This window comes from Thermobia domestica, chromosome 11 (genome assembly GCF_964235325.1).
Source record: "Thermobia domestica chromosome 11, izTheDome1.hap1.1, whole genome shotgun sequence".
Lineage (NCBI taxonomy): Eukaryota > Metazoa > Arthropoda > Insecta > Zygentoma > Lepismatidae > Thermobia > Thermobia domestica.
Window position 1 is genome coordinate 136,479,325 of NC_137464.1, and position 22,410 is coordinate 136,501,734.

The following is a 22,410-nucleotide window of genomic DNA, read 5'->3' on the forward strand; positions in this document are numbered from 1 at the left end:
CTCATATATCACAAGTTACCCCCTTCGGAACTGTATGATCTTGGTATAATACAATCTACAGATATATACCTTCATATCTGTATTTACGTCTTGTTGAGGCGGCTTTCAGTTTATCACCAAGTAATTAATCAATTAAAACGAAAAGTCAAAATTTTACATATCTTCCCAAATCAGCTCATATATCACAAGTTACCCCCCTCGGAACAGAATGATCTTGGTATGATGGAATCCATAGATACATAACTTTATATTTATATTATCGTCTTGTTGAAGCGGCTTTCAGTTTATCATTAATTAATTACTCAATTGAAACGAAAAGTCAAAATTTTACATATTTTCCCATATCAGCTCATATATCGAGTGTTACAACCCTCGGAACAGCATGATCTTGGTATCATGTAATCTACAGATATATACCCACATATCTATATTGTAGTCTTGTTGTAGCGGCTTGCAGATTATCACTAATTAATTACTCAATTAAAACAAAAAATCAAAATTTTACATATTTTCCAATATCAGCTCATATATCACGAGTTACCCCCCTCGGAACATAAAGATCTTGGTATCATGTAATCTACAGATACATAGCTTTATATCTATATTATCTTCTTGTTGAAGCGGCTTTCAGTTTATCACTAATTAATTAATAAATTAAAACGAAAAGTCTAAATTTTACATATTTTCCAATATCAGCTCAAAATTCACGAGTTACCCCCCTCGGAACGCAATGATCTTTTTGTCATGTAATCTACAGATATATATCTTTATATCTATACTATAGTTTTGTTGAAGCCGCTTTCAGTTTATCACTGATTAATTACTCAATTAAAACGAAAAATCAAAATTTTACATATTTTCCCATATCAGCTCATATATCACAAGTTACCCCCTTTGGAGCAGAATGATCTTGGTATCATGAAATCTATAGATATAGAATTTCATATTTATATTATCGCCTTGTTGAAGCGGTTTTCAGTTTATCACTAATTAATTAAACAATTAAAAAGAAAAGTCAAAATTTTACATATTTTCCCATATCAGCTAATATATGACGAGTTACCCCCCTCGGAACAGTATGATCTTCGTATCATGCAATCTACAGATATATACCTTCATATCTATATTATCGTCTTGTTGAAGTGGCTTTCAGTTTATCACTAATTAATTAATCAATTAAAGCGAAAAGTCAAAATTTTACATATTTTCCCATATCAGCTCATATATCACGAGTTATCCCCATCGGAACATAATGATCTTCCTATCATGTAATTTACAGATATATACCTTTATATCTATACTATCACCTTGTTGAAGCGGCTTTCAGTTTATCACTAATTAATTAATTAATTAAAACGAAAAGTCTAAATTTTACATATTTTCCCATATCAGCTCATATATCACGAGTTACCCCCCTCAAAACAGTATGATCTTGGTATCATGCAATCTACAGATACGTACCTTCATATCTGTATTATAGTTTTGTTGAAGCGGCTTTCAGTTTATCACTAATTAATTAATCAATTCAAACGAAAATCAAAATTTTACATACTTTCCCAAATCAGCTCATATATCGCGAATTACCCCCCTCGGAACAGTATGATCTTGGTATTATGTAGTCTACAGATATATATCTTTATATCTATATTATCGTCTTGTTGAAGCGGCTTTCAGTTTATCACTAATTAATTAATCAATTAAAACGAAAAGTCAAAATTTTACGTATTTTCCCAAATCAGCTGATATATCACGAGCTACCCCCTCGGAACATAATGATCTTAGTATCATGCAATCTACAGACATATACCTTCATATCTGTATTATCGTCTTGTTGAAGCGGCTTTCAGTTTATCACTAATTAATTAATCAATTAAAACGAAAAGTCAAAATTTTACGTATTTTCCCAAATCAGCTGATATATCACGAGCTACCCCCTCGGAACATAATGATCTTGGTATCATGCAATCTGCAGATGTATACCTTCATATCTATATTATCGTCTTGTTGAAGCGGCTTTCAGTTTATCACTAATTAATTAATCAATTTAAACGAAAAGACAAAATTTTACATATTTTCCCAAATCAGCTGACATATCACTAGTTACCCAACTCGGAACGAAATGATCTTGGTATTATGTAATCTACAAATATATATCTTTATATCTATATTATCGTGTTGTTAAAGCGGCCTCCACGTTATCAATAATTAATTAATAATAAACTAAAACAAAAATCAAAATTTTACATATTTTCCCATATCAGCTCATATATCACGAGTTACCCCCTTCGGAACTGTTTGATCTTGGTATAATGTAATCTACAGATATATACCTTCATATCTGTATTATCGTCTTGTTGAGGCGGCTTTCAGTTTATCACCAAGTAATTAATCAATTAAAACGAAAAGTCAAAATTTTACATATCTTCCCAAATCAGCTCATATATCACGAGTTACCCCCCTCGGAACAGAATGATCTTAGTATGATGGAATCTATAGATACATAACTTCATATTTATATTATCGTCTTGTTGAAGCGGCTTTCAGTTTATCATTAATTAATTACTCAATTAAAACGAAAAGTCAAAATTTTACATATCTTCCCATATCAGCTCATATATCAAGTGTTACAACCCTCGGAACACCATGATCTTGGTATCATGTAATCTACAGATACATATCTTTATATCCATATTATCGTCTTCTTGAAGCGGCTTTCAGTTTATCACTAATTAATTAATCAATTTAAACGAAAAGTCAAAATTTTACATATTTTCCCAAATCAGCTGATATATCACAAGTTACCCCCTCGTAACGCAATGATCTTGGTACTATGTAATCTACAAATATATGTCTTTATATCTATATTATCGCCTTGTTAAAGCGGTCTCCACGTTATCAATAATTAACTAATAAATTAAAACAAAAATCAAAATTTTACATATTTTCCCATATCAGCTCATATATCACGAGTTACCCCCTTTGGAACTGTATGATCTTGGTATAATGTAATCTACAGATATATACCTTCATATCTGTATTATCGTCTTGTTGAGGCGGCTTTCAGTTTATCACCAAGTAATTAATCAATTAAAACGAAAAGTCAAAATTTTACATATCTTCTCTAATCAGCTGATATATCACGAGTTACCCCCCTCGGAACAGAATGATCTTGGTATGATGGAATCTATAGATACATAACTTCATATTTATATTATCGTCTTGTTGAAGCGGCTTTCAGTTTATCATTAATTAATTACTCAATTAAAACGAAAAGTCAAAATTTTACATATCTTCCCATATCAGCTCATATATCAGTGTTACAACCCTCGGAACAGCATGATCTTGGTATTATGTAATCTACAAATATATATATACCTACATATCTATATTGTAGTCTTGTTGAAGCGGCTTTCAGTTTATCACTAATTAATTAATCAACTAAAACGAAAAGTCAAAATTTTACATATTTTCTCATATCAGCTCATATATCACGAGTTACCCCCTCGGAACATAATGATCTTGGTATCATGAAATCTACAGATATATACCTTCATATTTATATTATCGTCTTGTTGAAGCGGCTTTCAGATTATCACTAATTAATTAATCAATTAAAACGAAAATCAATATTTTACATATTTTCCCATATCAGCTCACATATCACGAGTTACCACCCTCGGAACATAATGATCTTGGTATCATGTAATCTACAGATACATACCTTCATATCTATATTATCGTCTTGCTAAAGCGGTGTCCACGTTATCAATAATTAATTAATAAATTAAAACAAGAATCAAAATTTTACATATTTTCCCATATCAGCTCATATATCACGAGTTACCCCCTTCGGAACTGTATGATCTTGGTATAATGTAATCTACAGATATATACGTTCATATCTGTATTATCGTCTTTTTGAGGCGGTTTTCAGTTTATCACCAAGTAATTAATCAATTAAAACGAAAAGTCAAAATTTTAAATATCTTCCCAAATCAGCTCATATATCACGAGTTACCCCCCTCGGAACAGAATGATCTTGGTATGATGGAATCTATAGATACATAACTTTATATTTATATTATCGTCTTGTTGAAGCGGCTTTCAGTTTATCACTAATTAATTAATCAATTCAAACGAAAATCAAAATTTTACATATTTTCCCAAATCAGCTGATATATCACGAGCTTTCCCCCTAGGAACATAATGATCTTGGTATCATGCAATCTACAGATATATACCTTCATATCTATATTATCGTCTTGTTGGGGCGGCTTTCAGTTTATCACCAAATAATTAATCAATTAAAACGAAAAGTCAAAATTTTACATATCATCCCAAATCAGCTCATTTACCACGAGTTACCCCCCTCGGAACAGAATGATCTTGGTATCATGGAATCTACAGATATATACCTTCATATTTGTATTATCACCTTGTTGTAGCGATTTTCAGTTTATCACCAAGTAATTAATCAATTAAAACGAAAAGTCTAAATATTACATATTTTTCCATATCAGCTCATATATCACGAGTTATCCCCCTCGGAACAGTATGATCTTAGTACCATGTAATCTACAGATATATACCGTCATATCTGTATTATCGTGTTGTTGAAGCAGCTTTCAGTTTATCAGTAATTAATTAATAAATAAAAACGAAAATCAAAATTTTACATACTTTCTCAAAGCAGCTCATATATCACAAATTACCCCCCTCGGAACGCAATGATCTTGGTATCATGTAATCTAGAAATTCATATCTTTATATCTATATTATCGCCTTGTTGAAGCGGCTTTCAGTTTATCACTAATTAATTACTCAATTAAAACGAAAAGTCAAAATTTTACATATCTTCCCATATCAACTCATATATCACGAGTTACCCCCCTCGGAACAGCATGATCTTGGTATCATGTAATCTACAGATATATACCTACATGTTTATATTATCGTCTTGTTGAAGCGGCTTTCAGTTTATCACTAATTAAATAATCAATTGAAACGAAAAGTCAAAATTTTACATATTTTCCCATATCAGCTCATATATCACGAGTTATCCCCCTCGGAACATAATGATCTTGATACCATAAAATCTACAGATATATACCTTCATATTTATGTTATCATCTTGTTGAAGCGGTTTTCAGTTTATCACTAATTAAATAATCAATTAAAACGAAAAGTAAAAATTTTACATATTTTCCCATATCTATATTATAAATGTGGTGGTGTATATTAGAGTATAAATTACTACCGCGTTTTTTTTTTTTTTGATTGGAGAGATTTACAGGGTATTGTTTAATTTTCTTTGAATACACTGGCAACCCTGATATTTTTCTCTTGCGGAGGTAGCAGCTATCTGCTAGGATCACCGCGGTCTTTCTCTTCTAATTGAACGGTAGTTTTATTTTGGGGCCATGTGTCCTCCTTCCCACCAGAATTGATTTAATCAATCCAGAAATCACGTGGAACGTTTGACGAATGGTATGACCATAAAAATTACCATTAACAGTTATACAGCCATTCGTTCTTGCCGAGCCTGGCGCTAAAAGAATTTCTATGGAACTCTTTTCTAATTTTACGCCCGCTTCTACCCATTTTTCCGCGGTTTTCTAGCTTATGCAAGATATAGAACTACAAACGTATAGATACATTACGTCATTTGTTGACAATACCGTACATTTTACTGAAGGTTTCTTTTTAAATGTTTTGCTTGCTTTTTTCCTCTTCCCTGCTGGACGAGAAATATTCAGTTTTTTTTCAACGGTATTTACATTGTAAATTTTTACTTGTGTACCTCGTGTTTCTACTCTAGGGCTCTTGTTCGCCGAACTCACCCCTCCTTCTTCAGGGTTACTGACCTGAGGAACCCCTCTCGTTCTATGGTCGTTCGCTCTTCGGTCTCCTGCCTTAGAAGCATATGCTTTTTTTGCTTTTTCCTCTCGTTCCGTTAGGCTGACCTAGTGAAGTGACAATTCTCCCTTCGGAAATTTTTCTCCCACTTTCTTTTTTATATGGTCACAAATATTTTCCCTCCGCTCTCGGCTCTTGTTTATTTGCAAACATACCCGTGAATTATTTTTACCTTTTCTAAATCGCTTACGTTAGTAACTGTATGTTGATCTGTTTTCATCTTCTGACAGATCTGGTCTATGAGAATTTCCACCCACCATCTTTCAAGTGTGCCAACCTTTAGATTCGTATCTGCGGCACAGGTGAGTGGAATATTCAAATCTCCCAAAACGTAGAATTTATGCTTAATCTTTCAAGACTTTATACAAAAAACTGGAGTTATAACTGCTACACTCTTTGTATGGCCACTAGCTAGCGAAATTTCAAATTCTTTCTCTTCGTAATGAGCACCGTTTTCCTTCCATTCGTTCGCTATCTTATTATTACATAAACTAATGCAAGAACCTCTGTCTAAATACATATAATGTTTCCTCCTGTAAAAAAATCCTAATAAATAAGGATCAACCTTTTCCCTATTTATTCTCTTTCTGTCTAAAACTGAGGCTGATACGTTTTCGCTTTTGGCTGTCTTTCTTTCCCTACCTAAACATAGCTTTTATGATCGTATTTCTTGCAAGCATAGCATTGCACTCTTTTTTTCCACCTTTTGACTATTTTGACGTATATTTCTCTCATTACCCGACCTATTTACCTTAGCCGGATCTAAGGCAGAAATTGCTATCTGAGCCGCGTCTGAATTTTTTATTGTTTCTCTAGTGGCGATGGCTGCAATAGCATGAGAATAATCTGAGTTTTTAATGCTCGCTTGCTGCATGTAGTTATATTCCTGCCTAAATTGCCCAATAAATAGTTATATTGCCTAAATTTTGGGTGGGACTTTGCTATTATTTTTGAGATCTGTTCTTTTTCCGTCGGTGGGTCTTTGAGTCTCAAAAAGAGGGTTGCCATACTTCTAATGAACCTTCCTACCGATTCATCCGGATTTTGAAGTTTATTTGATATCATACTTTCAATCTCCGAATTATAATTAAAACTGAAATGTTCCTGTAGAAAACTATGTTTGAATTCGTCGTAGTTCTCAAGCGGCATTCTGAACTTAAGCCAAGGCCCTGGTTCTTCCAGTAATGATTTAGGAAGTACCAAGTCCAAAATATCTTTCTCCGGCACGTTTTTCTATTTCGCCCATTCTTCGAGAAAATCGAGAAATTCAAAAGGACATTGATTCTTCTCACCGGAAAAGGTTGGTGTTGATAGATTAATATATATCACTTCCTCTGGCTTTCTACAATTACAAATTGTTTCATTTGTACCCTCCCTATTACTAGAACTTCTTAATTTCCTAATCTCTTCTAGTATATTGGCCACATTAGCCTTCTCACTTTCTTCTAACCCCAGAGCGCTCTTAAGCTCTTCTAAGCTTATTGTACTTGTCATGGTTACTTTCTTTACTCCGCCTGATCTTAATAACATAAATTTCTGCTATTGAACAAAATACTTGTTACTACTCGCTATTATGAGGTGGGTTGTTATCCTTCGTCTAATATTTAAAAATCACGCCACGAGCTGACAATTTATGTAGTGTTTCCTTCCATCTATCATTGGTCTCTTCTTACGTCTCTTAGGCTCCTGTAAGAGATAATAACTGTTAGAAACACTGACATAAATAATAATTAATAAAACCCAACCAACTCAGGTGAAGACCTCTCAATAAAGCTTGTAACCAGTTGAGGGTAAAGAACAAACTTTATTCCGGAATTAAATCAAAATAAATTAAAGAAATGAATTTTCCAATTAGCGAAAGAAAATCTTATTCAGGGCTCTTTAACTTCGGAGTCTTGTCCCTTAAGTTTGAAGCTCAAGCACAACAACATTCTATCAGTCTCTAATCAGACTTCACTGGTCAGTCATTTCTTCACAGCTAAGTCCTACCTAAATGTAGCAGGAAGGCCTGACTCCAACCTTCCGTCAAAATAAAATAAAATAAAAAAATAAAAATAAAAAATAAGAATAACCAGAAATCTCAAAGGACATCACTCAGTCCAAAGACGGCTGTTCATTCCAAAGAGAAAACCGTCACTTAGGTTTCTCTGGCCTATCAAAAAAAAAGTACCTTAATGAAGTTTGCCTCAGAGGCTTTTTTTAAAATCTCAATTCAAGGTTGCTCCTAGCTAGAAGATTACGGGAATCATTCATCCCGATAAGCTATCACTCAAGCTTATTTAGATCTGAACTAAATTTCCAGACTAAGTATGGTAATCACTCGAACACAAGGAATTTCTTCCTTGCTCTAACCACCATTTATGTTAGTCCCTGAAGAATGCCTAATAAAAAAAAATTAAAAAACTACAGCCTCATTCAGGCCCCAGAGAACTTAATTCTTCGTCATTCGGTTAGCACTCAAACCGATCCCTCAAAGATGGGAAAGTTTAAAAAAAAAGATTTCCAAGCGAGGCAATGACCTAGACCAACGACGGGAGGCTTCTAACAGCCAAGATTTCTTCCCAAATCTCGAACAATGCAATGGACCCCTTTACTTATATATCCTCGAGTGACCATATCTTTTTTTATGCTGTTTCTTATTTTCACTCAAAAGGATCCGCAAAAAATCGTTTGAAAAGATTTTGTAACCATCCTTATCCTCTGCAGTTTTCCATCGCATACTAGAAAAGCTAAAAAAAAAAAAAAAAAAAACTTGAACGTACAACGTTAAGCAACCAGAAAAAACAAGAAGTAAAGACAAGGAAGCATATATACAATTAAAAAAATAAGATTTAAAATAATATTTTATCCTATCAACACACACACACACACACATATATATATATATATATATATATATATATATATATATATATATATATATATATATATATATATATATATATATATATATATATATATAATTATTAATTATACTACAGAATATATACGTCTTGCCAAACTTACCTTTTTAAACATCTAAACTGCATAATTTTAATTCATTATTAATTTAATATTAATATAAACAGTAAGGGCGAAGACTCGTCCTTACAAATGAAATAATTCAACAAAACATGCTGTGTTAAGTTTCAATGAGTAATTAGAAAAGAGATGGAATAATTAAATTAAGAATGCAAAAATATCCAAAAAAAGAAAATGAAATTGGTATATTCACCGCTGCAAAGTTCGTTAAAAGAGATCTCTCTTTTTCGTCCTTTTGTATCCAAGAAAACGACTTTCTGGACTATTGTGACTACTTCTTCAAAACATGAATTTCTGTAGTATCGATGTTCTTACTTCTTTTTCTTCAACATATTGTCGTTGATATACTGCAATATATAATATGCTTCATCTTAAAAGATGTAAAAAACCAATATATGTCAATTAAAAACAATATACTTCAATGAAAAAATTGGTAAGCAATGAATAGAGTACTACATTCTAGATGTGTTTCGTAGACACAACTGACGACAACTGATAGCTGCAAGTAAGCAATTATCTTCATACCAACTCTTATTACCCAGCGACAGTGCCGATACCTACCACGAGGAATGTGAGCTATTCTGTAGTTGAGTTCTGAAAGTATCCAAGGACAGACTACCTGATGTATTGCTCCGCATAATTCTGTATTTAAGGTTAGTAAATATTTTTTATTCCATTGTATAAATGTAATGTTAGTGTTAACCATTGGCATATTCATATATCCCAGAACATTACAGAGGTTTGTCCTGCAAGCCAAAACGCCAGCACATATTCACTGTGTCTCACATTAGTTCTAATTGGGAAGCCATCACACACCTCTTTTCTATCCTTCTTAATTCTCAGTTCCCGTCGTTCTAGGCATAACAATCTTCGCAACGGAACGCGAAGCAAAGCGCTTCCGCTATCGATGCGGTCGGTAGCCCAAACTCATTACGTTTCCAAAGAGCCCGGGAACCACACGCACCCGCAGCGTACAGTTCTGCTGGCAGCCCTCGAGATCTTCGCCCGGAAATGGACCTGAGCGTTCCCATCGACGTTTTCACACAGACCGGAAACCACATGTATCTCCGACTCGGAACGCTTTCTGCTACTCGTTGTCTTGCGCAGGTCTTCTCAACAACCTAGAACCGGATCAATGTGCCACTTCATCCCGTTTAATCCTCCAACGTGCCTAAAACGTGCGCCTCTCATTTGCACGTGCTTGCCGACACTTCTGAAACGTAGTCCGCGCGTTCCCCCGTTATCAAGAATGTTTTCACCAATAACCCTACATACTGTGTTTTAGCTGTACGATCAAATAACAGCTTTCAGCATTGCTGCCATGACGGCCGATCCAATAATAATAATAATAATAAAATTAACATCGAAGACTCCCGACACGGCAATTAAAATAAAAAACAGAGTAATTCACTTGGTGGGATTCCAACCTGCAACCTCAGGGATAAAACTCCAAGTTCTAACCACTAGGCTATACTGTGGTTTGCAACTAACAACGGGTTTCCGCAAGAAGCGATTGAATGCGAATGAATGCGAAATTGAAAAAGCCTTTCTCATTCATTACTGAACAGACATAGCTACTCCTCTTTAGCTTCGAAATAAGTTCATTGATATTTTAAAATTAGCATCTTCGATTGCAAGATTGTATTCTAAAAATGAGTGACAATGACTTAACAGATGTGTCAATAAGTGATAGTAGGCCTACCCTAGTAGCAGACAACTTGCAAACCACATGCTGTAAGCTTGAAGTGCAAGTGGGCCAAGCTTGCATCCAGCTTGATTGGAAAAAGTGCATGTCGGAACCTGGATCAAAGTAAGGAAGTTACATGCGGGCAACCTTGTGTTCATTGTTCCATTCAAGCTTGACGCAAGCGTTTTAGAAGTAAAGTCAAGTCAATAGTCAATGAACAACCATTGATGCTATGACGCTCTGCGAAGGGTTTAAAGCGTCGTTTGCAAGTACAACAAAATTCAGATTGTATGAAAACATGCATTTCAAGTGCAAACGTAAAAAGCCCAAAGCGAAGCACGCGCCAACTGGCCGAAAGCTCTCTTGCTGCTAGGGTACTAATTTTCTACCACTAATTTCTATATAAAAAAAAAATTAAAAAATAAACAGTTGAGAGTTCCATAATTCTCATTTTTGTAAATGTTCCTGAGAAACCTTTTAGTTGTCGGTATTTGCTTCCACACATAATGTGAAAGAGAAAGGTGCGTGTGAATGTATAATTGTATTTGGTATTTGTGTGTATGTATGTTTGTTCAGACACAAATTCACAGAAGTTATTTTGACAGGGCAGGATGGTTGTGTCCAGTGCCTACCGTTCTTCAGAAGAATGTTATCCTTCCACTCAACGGAAGTGAGACGAATTGGAGGGAACGAAAATAATCTTGGGAAGAAAACAAATGTGAAAGAAAGCGAGAGAAAAACTATGGGTGTGGTAGGCTGGATTTGTTCATGTAATACTCAGAACAACAAGATCATTTTGTATAAAGTAAGTTGGTTTACAACAATGGTTGCTTTATAAGCTTACAACAACAGAAAGATTAAATTGTAGTAAAATTATTATCTAAAGATTCATAGATTACTTGTAGAAAATGACAGAATTTCAGAGTCCTAGAACGAATGATAAAGGGAGAGGCTCTGAATTCCTCTGCAACAATTAGTTGAATAAACAACGAACTAGTCAACAATTCGAAAATCTGTACGAGACAATTTTTGCGTATGTTCGTTATCATTAAACAAACTGACTGCGAAGAACATAATTCAGTATTCGTAGAAGTTATTAGTTATTTCTTGTGTACATTAATTTATATTGAAGAAATAGGGTGATGGCAACGCTATCTCTTATCACGTGGCTTTACACTATCCTTAAGTTTCTGATGGAATCTCTGTTTGCGTATTAACAATTTGGGTTTGTAATGAGGGCCTGCATATTGAGGAATTAATTTTTCGTAAACAAATGTAACTATACATTATCTGAATCGACTTAAAATGAAAGATAAACATGTATCCCAACTGCGCCGAACATAAACACTCATGGAAACAGAATTTTGTTTTTCTCCTTCTACGAGGTATGTTCCGAAAATATGTTAAATCATTTTTTCACACGGAAACTTCATTGTCGAACATAAGCACACCATGGCATCCAGGCGTAAAAGTGGATCTGAAAAGGTAGGGGACGCATGAAATCACGCCGTCCCCCTGCCTATCTTTGCTCATTGTACTTGATTAGAAAGTGGTGGACAATATATATACTTTGGAAATGGGACAACGGCGTCCTCCGTCACTTTTACCCCTGGTGGCATCACGAACTATACACCTTGCAATATTTTTCGTCATAGTCGCTACCAACATTGAGACATTTGTCGTAGCATACAATCAGTTTGAAGAAACCACTCTTGTAAAACTCGATGCCCTACAAATTGAAAAAAGCGAACATGCTCAGTTACACCAAGTCATGAGGATTCAAACCAGGTTGTCGAAAGCTTATACTTCCAACCTTCTTTCAAATCCTGGCATTGATCAAGAAATCTAAGAACATTATTTTTCCAATTTGTCATTCAGAAAACTCTTGTTTTCATGTCTTGCTTAAACAACACGTATGCGCACTATCAGGAGACATGTATACACGAAATTAATCGAAAATGGGAAATAAATTTTAGTATTAATTTTAAATTCCACAATGTTTTAAAAATTGTAGAGAAATAGAGTCGAAATTAATGATTACTAAAACATAAATATTCCACAAGGTATAGAATGTATCTGGACTTCAAGGTCAGACAACTTAATAGTCAAAAAAGAAAAGAAAGAAAGAAAAAGAAGAAACGAAAAATATTGCCTCATTAACTATCTGTTGTCTTGATAAAGTATCAGTTGCTTCTTGTCATAACTTGTGAGATTTTGCTGAAAGTTAATCAGAACCTTGCAAATTTTCTATATTTTGTTTTCTTATTGAAGACAGAACCTGTCGAGTGGAGACAGAAAATATTTTTTGAGTCGAGACATGATTCGAGACATTTTCAAGACAAGAGTCGAAACAGTCTTAAGTCTCGACTCGACTCGTCTCGTGTGGGTCCATAACTGTACGCATAAGGGAACTTAAGTATCCATTTTTGAGCTTTTTCTTTGGTTGAAATTTATATGCATACAGTTTTAGCATAGTAGATTTATTCTACTTTTTAGACTTCCTCTTGCATATATTTCTCTAATTGATTCAGAACGTGTAAAAATGTCTGAAAACAAAATTCTAAGATAAATAATCAGAGCTAAAAGAATTGAGAATGGTGAATTATCGAATCTTCATTATCTGGAAGTTCAAGACGGATAGAAAGCGGAAGCTGGATCCAGTTGGCTCTGAATAAGGGTCAATGTAAAACTTTTGTGAGTTCAGGTTTGAAGTCAATTAGTTTTGTTGTTTTCTCTAAGTAAAATCACAATCACGTTTTCCAAAGAAGCACAAAGAAACATAGAAAATAGAAATAACACTGCATCTGAACAAAGCACTATGTTTGTATTAAAATATTTCTCCAAACTAATTAAACTTTTGCCTTTAACAGATATGTCTCATGTAACCATAAATTTAGTTAGTTGGCGAACTGTTTATATCGTTATTTTAATAAAAACATTGTGCTTTTCTCAAACGTTCCGTGTAGTTTCTATTTTGAATTACCAAAGCAAAATGAACGTGCACCAGACAGATACTCCTATAATTGAAAATAAGTAGTGTAGAGTTGGCAAGTGTGGACGCGATTTCTGCGCTTGCCCTTAGGATTCTACACACACACCACTGCTTGTAGGCAAACAATAAGTTCAGAAAAGATAATGGACGTACTGCTATTGTAGTTGTGACTTGAATGACGCGAGAGGAAGTGGGAAAAAATCACTGGAGCTACTTATACTACAGGGTGTCCGATATACAATGCAACCCGGAGTTTGGGATAGTAGAACTTTTGAACCTGAAGCGATACCACATATAATCGTAATACCAAAATGAAGGTTTGTTCATGCATATATTTTTAAACTAGGAACCAACGATTGAAGTGCACTAGAAACCACACAGTGTTGCTAGATATAACCCAAAGTGTAAATCAATTTTCTTGGAAAACACATAAATTGACTCGTAACCCAGACGTATGAATATTCTGTCGTTAATTTTCAGTTTGTTTACTTGGAGTACCTTAGAGAGTATAGAGCAGAAAAACTATTCATTTCCACCGATAATTAATCGGATGAGATCTCTGTAATGGGGAACTAGGGAAATTGTAGTTTTCGTAAATTAACACTCTGAATTGACAACACTACTGATGTTTCAGTGCATCAAAAGGTGTGTTAAAGACATGTCTACATTATGCAATTCCTGAAAGCAATGAAAAAGAAACTTTTAAATTATCACGATAAAACTTTCACTGCACCTGGCAACACTGGTATTATGACTGAATTATCGGCTCCACAGCAGATGCTGGAAGTACCACCTCTCTTAATTCAAACACTGGTTCACACGTTTCATCATATTGGTAGCAACTTTACGAAGAATACAAGTGTTAATATTGTCAACGCCAGTGCAAATGTTTGTTTCCAGGTCTTGTATAGTTCGAGGATTGTTCTTGAATACTTCTTGCTTTAAGCAGCTCCATAGAAATGAATAACAGTGTTGCCGGGTGCATTTCCAAAGCTAGGAGAATGCTAATTTTTATCAAATGAAATGAAAGGGAATACTGTTCCTCCTAATTCGAGACCTGTACTTTGCGTAAAAGGATTTTTGGAAACACGATCAAAATCGTCAGTGGATTTTGGGTTTTTGGAATAACTTCAATTTTTATAATAGAAATTTGATTTCAAAGGGCGAAAATCGGTTACGGGTACTGTTTCTGAATCTAAACGTTGGTTTCGGTTTCGGTTTTTGGAACCAATAATTTATTTTCTCACATTCGATTAAAAAAAAACAACACAGAAAATGTAGGTGGACGCTATTAGTCACCATTTGTTCATCCTTTGTTTCCATAACCCTGGTTTCCATAAACCTTCCCTACACTTTGAAGGTTTCTGGTCAAATTATTTCGCAGGGTCATGTCTGTCCAAGACCAGGTTCTATAACATTTGCAGGACAGTTTTCAAACCTACTTCTTGTTTATGTTTCTAAATCTAAATTTTGAACACATATTAACTAATTAAACAAAAAGCATCTCAATTATCCTTTAATTTATGATTTGCAGCAACGTTGTGTTTCGAGGACAGTGTCTTTGCTTCGTACAAAATAACTTATTTATTGTGCTACTAAGGACCAGTATATAACAATTTAAACTTTTCAATAGATGCCTTAATTTGGGTCAGTTTTATGACTATGGGTCAATTCCAAAGTGTTCGTTTTTCTCGGTTTCATTGAAATGTGCCAAACAGCGTTATTCGAGTTAATACTTCAATTATTTAAAACAATAGACATCAATCTGCTAATTTTGCTTAAACAATTAGTTGTCATGAAAATTTAATGTTGATTATACATTTTTCAGATGCATTCCTTTTTAAATCATGATTGAATTTCAGTGTAAACTAATAACACTACAACTATAATATAACTACCGTTGATTGGACTGAATGCTGTAACACAATTCCTACATGTGGACGGGACTAGTGGTCAAAGTTAACAACTGAAAGGAAGTACCAAAGGTAAGCATAAAATCATTTCTTTAATTAAATATAACGTATTTTTATGCAGCAATGGTATTAAACAAGGCAAACGATATGCTGGTCTGATGTCCTTTGGTGCATAAAGTTCCGGTTCAATTCCCGGTGAAGATTCTTAAAATTTGGACTATTACGCTGGTTTAGATTACAACTTATATTGTATGACCTATTACATGATTACGTCTCAAATATCATCAGTGCTGAAATAGATACCAAACTAACGAAAAAAATATTGTTCTATATAAAATTCCACGCATGTCATCCCAGAAAAGGGGTTCACAGATGTTTTTACTTGACTGTCCTGTTTGCGAAATAGGCTCCCTGTAATTCGTCTGGTGTAAGCTGATCTACAAAGACACTGAAATTTTTTTCAACGCTCGTTGACCGCAATAAATGTTTCATTAAAAAAAAAAAACTTTAGTTCGACGAGCTGGTTCTCTCTTTTCCTTTAATATCAAGCGCTGGAGACAATGGAGATGGTGTTGATAACATGTAAGATAATGGTGAAGTGTAGACAGTGGGACTAACTGGGAGAATACCAACAATACCCATACACACGGTGTTTTACCACAATGCCCACTTAGTAGGACTTGGGATCGAACCATGGTCCCCTCGTTATAGGTGAGCGGCCCCTCAAGAACCTGATAGTCAACACTATAACCCAACCGTAGAATCATGCAATGGACCTTCACTATGCATGTATGGATTTTTGTTTCTACTAGTGATGTCTATTCAGCGAATACACTGTAAGTGTGCAATTTTTAATGCCACTTACTTGTGTATAAATATTCACAACATTATGGAATATACACAGGGTGGTAACAAACTACTTGAACAAACTTCGGAATAAACCCGACACCGAAACTAGCAAAAACGCCCTGTGGAACTTCAGTCAGTGAGGGACAATTTCAGAGATATAAGGTGCCGAAAGTGTGGGATAATGAACTTCAGAGGGCTGTAATTCAAAAACAACGCAACGTAAAGAGTGCGGTTTAAAACATGACACTTGATGTCATGCCTGCTCGATTGAAACATGTATGTTTCAAATCTCCGCAAGATGTGTTTAAAGATTTTTTCCGAAAGGAACGTAGGCACTACTCTCCATCGTTTGGCCATGTTGTCTTCGAATGGACCCTCCCTGTTCCGCAGTCAAAACATTTTTGGGTATGCTGACGATTTGATCATGACAGGAGTTGATCCTGTCTCACTACAGGGCGTGTTTCCTGTCCTGACCCGTTTTTCCCGATGCTCGGGTTTGCAGTATAACGACAACAAAACACATGTGTTGTCTTTTAATGGTTTCCAGCTCCCAGAGGATCCTTCGGTTTCTCCTGCCTTACCGCATGTCACTTCACTCACTATTTTAGGCATCCCCTTCACGTCTAACCCAACTCCCAACTATGATGAAGCATGGGCTCCCCTTTTAACGCAAATTCGTAAGTTGTTCTATTCACAGCGCTTCCGTAGGCTCCATTTACTCCACCATAATCATTTTATCAATATTTTTGTTGTGTCTAAACTGTGGTACAGAGCGCGTGTTTTTCGTTTCCCAGAAATTTATGCCGAACGATTTGAATCCTTGTTCTTTGACATATTTGGCGAGGTTTTTATTTTCGCATTCCCCATCAAGCCCTTTATTTGCCTCGTTCCGCTCGCGGGTTGGGCTTAGTCAATATTCGTATCAAATGCCAAACGTTGTTTATGGCTGACACTTATGCAGCGCTCTCATCACTCAGCTCTATCACTAATCATTGGGTAAGCTGTTTTTGGAAGGATTATAGTCAACCGCAAAACCCTCCTTATATTCAATTCGTTGATCAGTGCCCGGCATATATCAAGACGTTTATCCGATATTGGAATTATTCCGGGATGTTCCTCCACCCTCAACAACACAATGCGCGCTCGTTATATAGGACACTCACCGCGCACTCTTTCTCTAACACTAATTTACGAGTACCTCAGCTGTATCCACACGTAGATTGGCAGCAGGTGTGGTCTAATATATCGAACCCTGTCATACCTGAGTACATGCAGGTTTTGTGGTTTCAGGTAGTACATCAACTTCTCCCGACACGGGCGCGTCTCTATGAGATTCAACGAGCCCCAGATGCCTCGTGCGAGCACTGCCAGCAAGAGGACACATTAGTCCATCGATATACACACTGTGTCGGCTCGCAATCAATTTGGCACACCATGCAGGAGGTGTTGGGACGCATTACCCGTCGAACGCCTCCACACTTCACGTTGCAATTCATGTTATTCCCTGATTTTCATTTTTATCCCTCCACTAAACATCGAGCGGTGCTGTTTCTTGTTGCCAGCACTCTCGTATATTTTCAGCGCTTCACAACCTTGTTAGATGCACGCACGTATTTTGAATTTTTGAAACGTACACGTCGAAAGTTATATACCCCGACAGGGACCGGCACTTTTTTAGCCGGTTTTTGGAAGTGGTTTTGCAATAACGCACATTCCTCTCTTTCACAATAGCAAATGGTTGTTTTTTTAAAGTTATATTGTTAGTGGTTTAACCTGTTCTTCTCCATAACCTCAAATGCATAGCATGTAACAGGCCACTACATAATTAAGTATAATGCTTCTCTCATAAAGCATTACTCTTATCTTACCTTTAATAATAAAATAAATTGTCTTAATCCTCTTCTTCTCCTACAACCGAAGGTTTTAGCTGAAATCTAATTTTTATCTATCAAACTAAGGTTGTAGATTCTTGCTCTGAGAAATATACATTTAATATATAACACTTGTAGAATTGATATTAATTTATTTTTAGAATAAAAGTGCAAATATACATATGTACAAATAATCAAAATTCTGTCATCGAAGTTCTTTCAGCCTTAACTAATTAACCTTTGTATCTTTTGATTAGAAAATATCTTAATCGATGCCCACAGATTCCCAAATTTACTCTACTCGGAAACCCGCTGTCCGCCACTTCGAACAAGCTTCGACCGATGTCCTACTTCTATCAAGAAAGTCTGACTACAACTTTCCATCAGTAAAAAAAATATATTAACCTTTCATCTATGACACCCACTTGTGAACATAGAAGGTTAACTTCCTTAAAGAGAACACCATCACTTTGGCCTTCTCTGGCCTAAATAAAAAAATATCTAATACTTCAATATACAAGCGATTTGAATCTCAGAACTCAGTTAAATCAACGCTTCTGTATAGACCATCACTCAGGCCTTCCCTACATGAATTTATTTCAAAATATTCTACGCCCATCTCTTAGGCCCAGAGAAAATTACTTCTCTCTGCAACTATCATCACTTAGATAGTTCCCTACATAAATTCGTTTTAAATTAATATTTCTACGGCCATCACTTAGGCCCAGAGAAAATTACTTCTCTCTGCAACTATCATCATTTAGATAGTTCCCTACCAGAAGACAGAGAATTTCAAAAGGACATCACTTAGCCCTCCGGACCATCTTCTAAAAAATTACGACTGAGGGTCTTCTTTTATATGGTCGGTGGACACGTTACTTTCTCTTTTTTTATTAGGTTTATATTTTCGCTAAAGAAAAAGAACAGCTTGGGTAGGCAAAACCTCCGAGATTCTAGTAATTCCATTCTAAAATTTTCAGCCACCAAATATTTAAAAGCTAAAGGAAAAAAAGTACGTTAGAAAGAAAAGAAAAATATAAGCACAAACTATGAACACAATTCTATACACAAGTTATCCTCTACAACTATATATGTATATATATATATATATAAATGTGTGTGTGTGTGTCTGGCCAGACCTAATAGATTATAAATATATAGTCTTACTAATTAAACATATAAATATGTATAAAATATATTTAATCTTTTTTACCTTATTACAGCAAACCAGTAAGGGCGAAGATACGTCCTTACATAGCCCCGGACAAACAAAAAAAAAAATGACTATATCACTTATTCTTTGAAAGTTCACTGTCTCTAACTGTCTTTCTTAAGGTTATTCAGAACGTCCAAACAGTTTGTGTCTAAAACGATAGATGGCGCCACCGTCACCAATGTTAACATATACAACTAATAAAATTAAAATAATCAAATATAAAATAAACAGTTCAAAAATTAAGCAAAAACGGATATAATCTGGTTAATGGACGTTACAAAATCTAGGGAATGGTACGTGTCGATTTCAGATATTGTTATTAGTTTCATTGTTAGAGGCCACCATTGTTAAGAAAACAATCAACTTTATCTGCCGTACTTTCTACCAGAAACTGACCAAACTTTGCACACCCATTTAAGATTGAAATATCTAGGGAATGGTACGTGTGGATTCCACATATTGTTGTTAGTTTCATTGTTAGAGGCCACCATTGTTAAATAAACAATCAACTTTATCTGCCACACTTTCTACCACAAACTGACCAAACTTGGCATACCCATCGGATTACAACTGAGATATCTACTGAATGGTACCAGTCGATTTCACATATTGTTGTTAGTTCCATTGATCGAGGCCGCCATTGTTAAATAAACAATCGTTGGATTTCTCCATTGTTAGATAAACAATCAACTTTATCTGCCATACTTTCTATCACAAACTAACCAAGCTTGGCACACTCATTTACGATTGAGATATCAATGGAATGGTACGTGTCGATTTCACCTATTGTTGTTACTTTCATTGTTAGAGGCCGCCATTGTTAAATGAACAATCAACTTTATCTGCCATACTTCCTACCAGAAACTGGCCAAACCTTGCACACACATTTAAGATTAAAATATCTAGGGAAAGATATGTGTCGTTTTCTCATATTGTTGTTAGTTTCATTGTTGAAAATCACCATTGTTAAATAAACATTCGTTGGATTTCTCTATTGTTAAATAAACGATTAACTTTATCTGTCATAATTTCTACCACAAACTAAGTAAACTTTTCACACTTATGAACGATTGAGATATCTATGGAATGGTATGTGTCGATTTCACATATTGTTGTTCTTTCATTGTTGAAGGCCACCATTGTTATATAAACAATGGTTGGATTTCTCCATTATTAAATATACAGTAACTTTATCTGTAATATTTTCTACCACAAACTAACCAAACTTGGCACACTCATTTACGATTGAGATATCTATGGAATGGTGCGTGTTGATTTCACTTATTGTTGTTACTTTCATTGTTAGAGGCCACCATTGTTAAATGAACAATCAACTTTATCTGCCATACTTTCTACCACAAACTGGCCAAACTTGGCACACGCATTTAAGATTGAAATATCTAGGCAATGGTACGTGTGGATTCCACATATTGTTGTTAGTTTCATTGTTGAAGACCACCATTGTTAAATACACAATCGTTGGATTTCTCCATTATTAAATATACAGTCAACTTTATCTGTCATATTTTCTGCTACAAACTAACCAAACTTGGCACACTCATTTACGATTGAGATATCTAGGAAATAGTACGTGTTGATTCCACATATTGTTGTTAGTTTCATTGTTGAAGGCCACCATCGTTAAACAAAGAATCAACTTTATCTGCCTTACTTTCTAACAGAAAGTGAAGAAATTTTGCACACCCATTTAAGATTGAGATATCTAGGGAATGGTACGTGTGGATTCCACATAGTGTTGTTAGTTTCATTGTTGAAGGCCACCATTGTTAAATATACAATCAACTTTATCTGCCACACTTTCTACCACCAACTGACCAAACTTGGCATACCCATCGGATTACAACTGAGATATCTAGGGAATGGTACCTGCCGATTTCACAAATTGTTGTTAGTTTCATTGTTGTAGGCTACCATTGTTAAATAAACAATCAACTTTGTCATACGTTCTACCAGAAACTGACGAAATTTTGCACACAAATTTAAGTTTTAAATATCTAGGGAATGCTACGTGTCGATTTCATGTATTGTTGTTAGTTTCGTTGCTGAAGACCACCATTGTTAAATACACAATCGATGGATTTCTAAATTGTTAAATAAACAAACAACTTTACCTGCCATACTTTCTACCACAAACTAACCAAACTTGGCACACTCATTTGCGATTAAGATGTCTATGGAATGGTACGTGTCGATTTCACATATTGTTGTTAGTTTTCTTGTTAGAGGAAACCATTATTAAATAAACAATCATCTTTATCAGCCATACTTTTTAGCAGAAACTGGCCAAACTTTGCATACCCATTTAAGATTGAAATATCTATGGAATGGTATGTGTCGATTTCACATATTGTTTTTGTTTCATTGTTGAAGATCACCATTGTTAAATAAACAATCATTGGATTTCTTCTTTGTTAAATAAACAATCAACTTTATCTTACATACTTTCTACCACAAACTACCAAACTTTGCACATCCATTTAAGATTGAAATATCTAGGAAATAGTACGTGTTGATTCCACATATTGTTGTTAGTTTCATTGTTGAAGGCCACCATCGTTAAACAAAGAATCAACTTTGCTATATTTTGTACCAGAAACTGACCAAAGTTGGCACACCCATCGGATTACCACTGAGTTATCTATGAAATGGTACTTGTCGATTTCAGTTGTTGTTGTTAGTTTCATTGTTAGAGGCCACCATTGTTAAATAAACAATCAACTTTATCTGTCATACTTTCTACCAGAAACTAACGAAACTTTGCTTACCTGTTTACGATTGAAATGTCTATGGAATGGTACATGCCGATTATCGAGGGCTAACAAGCCCTAGCCAAATTGTGTGTAATTCGTCATTATGCTTGGGATCAAACGATAATTATTCGTGATCAAACGAGCTGGCCAAATTCCGATTGAATTTGTTTTCAT

The 22,410-nt window shown here is 35.0% G+C and overlaps 1 protein-coding gene across 2 annotated transcripts in view; it reads left to right on the top strand.

Annotated features, from left to right (window-relative positions):
• Positions 1-22,410, top strand: part of LOC145663671 (uncharacterized) — a 1,057,537-nt gene that overhangs the window by 153,286 nt on the left and 881,841 nt on the right. The window contains exons 2-3 of one of the 2 annotated variants that reach the window (XM_081729768.1): positions 11,230-11,429; positions 15,445-15,601. The gene's annotated coding sequence lies outside the window, so the exon portion shown is untranslated. The remainder of the gene's footprint in view (positions 1-11,229; positions 11,430-15,444; positions 15,602-22,410) is intronic. The other variant, XM_081729769.1, reaches the window with a different exon arrangement.